This window comes from Elephantulus edwardii, unplaced genomic scaffold (genome assembly GCF_000299155.1).
Source record: "Elephantulus edwardii isolate Elephantulus edwardi_28Jun2011 unplaced genomic scaffold, EleEdw1.0 scaffold00239, whole genome shotgun sequence".
NCBI lineage: Eukaryota > Metazoa > Chordata > Mammalia > Macroscelidea > Macroscelididae > Elephantulus > Elephantulus edwardii.
In genome coordinates this window covers 3,821,019-3,824,671 of record NW_006399989.1, presented here as the reverse complement: position 1 = coordinate 3,824,671, position 3,653 = coordinate 3,821,019, and the positions used below count along the sequence as shown (strand labels likewise).

General features: G+C 41.2%; 1 pseudogene; it reads left to right on the top strand.

Moving 5' to 3' along the window:
- Nucleotides 1-2,159: 2,159 nt before the first annotated feature.
- On the top strand, nt 2,160-3,193 carry LOC102866840 (annotated as a pseudogene).
- Nucleotides 3,194-3,653: the final 460 nt, after the last annotated feature.

Sequence of the window (3,653 nt, the reverse complement as noted above, 5' to 3'; positions counted from 1 at the left end):
TGCATTGGGAAAGTCAGCTGTGAGGGACTTCTCAAGAGTACTGAGGAGTAATGACATCAGGCTGGAGACTAAGGTGAGCCTGATCTGGGCTATAGTCTTCGCAGTTATGTGCTATGCATCGAAGAGTTGGACAGTGAATAGGGATGATAGAAAGAGAATTAATGCCTTTGAGCTGTGGTGCTGGAGAAGAGTGCTGAGTATAGGAGAACAAACAGGTTTGTTCTGGAGAGGGCGAAGCCGGAGTGCTCCTTGGAGTCAAAGATTCTGAAGCTTTGTCTGACATACTTTGGGCATGTTGCAAGGAGGGAGTGGCCCTTGGAGAGGGACGTCATGTTTGGGAGAGTGGAGGGACAGTGCAGGAGAGGAAGCCCCTGGATGAGATGGATCGATTCTGTTACTGGAGTGGTGGGAATCAGTGTGTTTGAGATGGTTAGGTTGGCACAGGATAGAAGGGCGTTTAGGGCTCTTGTACATAGGGTCACTTTGAGTTGCAGGCGACTCGATGACACATAACAACAACAATAATTATATCTATGAACAAACTAAGGAAATAAGTCCTGGATCTTCCACAACTACATTCTGTGACTGATAGATCTGGGAACAGCATTCAGGTAGACCAGGAGGATTGGACTAAAGCTAAGGTCTTTGAACTGACATCTTAGTGAGCCTGGAAGGTGGGACAGATGTTCAAGGCTGAGAGGCTACCACCCAGAATCCAGAGAGTCAATTCCCAGAGTCTGTATGACAATGTCATTAGTGTTGAGAGCTAATGAAATTTGTTCTGCTGAGTTTTAAATTTACTTGGTACCCATGACCCTTTCTTTCTCTCCAGTGTTCTACATTTGGAATGAAAATGCCTACCTACCTTGTGCCTATTCCATTACACTTTAGTAACAGATACCAGATATTCTAGTTCTCATGAGTCCACAGATGGAGAGGAACTCTCCAGTATGGAACACTCTCAGACTCACCAGTACTTCATTAGAAAATTCAGAAGATGAGATTATGGACTTAAAGATACGACGCTGGAATGGATAAGACTTTTGGGATGAAGTGATGGTCTGAATGTTTCTGCATGTAGTTATGGCAAGAATTGGGGGGAGGAGATGGGCAAAGAGTAGCTAATTGAATAGATTAAATTGCATCTCCACAACATATATGCTCAAATCCTAACCCTTGTACCTTTGGACATAATCTCATTGGGAAGTAATGGTTTTCTTTTTTATGCTAATAAGACCATATCCCTATAAAGAAAGTGTCCTAAACTTAATCACTTCTGAGTGATATAAAAAGCAGCATAGATATGGAAACAAGCAAACACAAATAAGCAGAGTGAAGAGAAGGTAGATGCCATGTGGAGATTGCCAAAGCAATACTGGGGATACAGAAGCTAAGACAAAGATCTCTCAGAGCCAACAGAGAGATTTTCCTTTGAATTCTGTCCTCATGAATTTAGACTTCTACCTCATGAACTGTGTGAACATAAAATTCTGTTCTTTAAAGCCACTTTCTCCCCTTTTTAAAAAATTATGCTAGTTTATTTACAAAATTTTAATACATTGTTTTCCAGACCAGATTCTTCCAATTTCCCTCACCCTCCAACCATCAAATTTTACAGCCCCATAATTAATCCCCTCTTCCCCCCCACACATCCTCATCCCTCTGCTTCCACCCTCCACCTCACCCCCCTTGGATCCTCATACTCAATCTCATTCTAAAACAATGGTTTTATACAATATTTGTCCTTATGAAACTGAGTTAGTTCGCTCAGCATAATGCTCTGCAGTCCCTCCTAAATTAGGTAACAATTTACAAAATCATTGCTCCTGTATGCTGCATAGTATTCCATTGTGTGAATGTACCATAATTTCTCAATCCATTCGATTGTGATTGGACATCTGGGCTGTTTCCATGTTCTTGCAATGATGAATAGCACTGCTATGAACATTGATGTACAAGTCTCAATTTGTGCCTCAGTTCTCATTTTCTCAGGATATATTCCAAGTAGTGGAACAGCTGGGTCATATGGAATTTCTATCTTCAGCTTTTTGAGGAAGCGCCAAACTGCCTTCCATAATGGTTGTGCCATTTTATAATCCCACCAACAATGTATAAGAATTCCTTTCTCGACTGTCGCTGCTGTGAGAGGAAGAGACCTGATGGCTGGGGCTGTGTGGATCTCCAGGGTCTCTAGGCTGCTGGGGGCATACCACAACCCAAAACAGGTGACCAGAGATTTTTTTGGTGGAGAGATGGCATTGGCCCAGAAATCTCCGCTGCAATTATGATCTTGGACGCTGCCAAAGCACCTATTCAGTGGGAGGAGAGGAATGTCACTGCCATCCAAGGACCAGGAGGAAAGTTGATGATACCTCCGGAGGCCATAGAGTCAATGGATAAGAACAAGATGGGCTTGTAAGCCCTTTGAAGACCCCAATAGCAACTGGTCACCCGTCTATGAATTTGTTGCTGCATAAAACATTTGACCTTTATTCCATCCAATAACCGACCATGTGTCTCAATCAAAGGTTATAAAAAATATTGTCACCATTTGAGAGAACACAGAGGGAGAATACAAAGTCATTGAGCATGTGATCATAGAAGAAGTTGTGCAGAGTATTAAGCTAAACACTGAGCAGGTGAGCAAGCGCATTGCTAAGTTTGCCTTTGAGTATGCCCGAAACAATCACCAGAGCAACATCATGGCTGTGCATAAAGCCAACATCATGAGAATATTAGATGAGCTTTTTCTGCAAAAATGCAGGGAAGTTGTAGAAAACTGTAAAGATATTAAATTTAATGAAATACACCTTGAGAGAGTATGTTTGAATATGATAAAAGATCCATCCCAGTTTGATGTTTTTGTTATGGTGACCTGCATACAGAATTGATTGCAGGTCTTGGTGTGACACCCAGTGGCAACATTGGAGCCAATGGAGTTGCTGTCTTCTAGTTGGTTCATGGAACCACCATGGATATAGCAGGCAAGGACATGGCCAACCCCAAGGCCCTCCTTCTCAGTTCTGTGATAATGTTGTGTCACATGGGGCTTTTTGACCAAGCTGCAAAGATTGAGACCACATGCTTTGTTACAATTAAAGACGGGAAAAGCTTAACAAAAGACCTGGGAGGCAATGCAAAGTGCTCAGACTTTACAGAGGAAATTTGTCATGAAGTGAAAGATTTAGATTAACGCTCTGATCAATGGCATTTGCAACAGGCACTCCTAATGATGACCTACGTGGTGATCTCTGTTTAAAAAACGTACCATTTGTATGAATTTGGGTTACTTGTTTCTCGACAGTAAATTTTCAGATCTGACCTAGTAAGAAAATCTGTGCAAAACATGGAAGTGATATACTCCTCAGCCTGTTTTCAAAGGACTTCTTCCAAGTGCTGTTTATTTATTAAATGTCTATCTGGAAAACATCTTTTGTAAACTCTAAAAGGATTGAATCATTTTGCGTTGTTAACTACTTTACACTTCAGTTGAAATTTTTTTCCCTCAGCTGTAAATATCATGGTACAAAATTTAAAAGAGCTCTTTTTTTTTTTTTACAAAATATATGTTGTTGTTGTTGTTGTTGTTGTTAAGTGCAGTCCAGTCGTAGACGATTCATAGCGACCCTATGAACAAAAGACCTGAACACCTG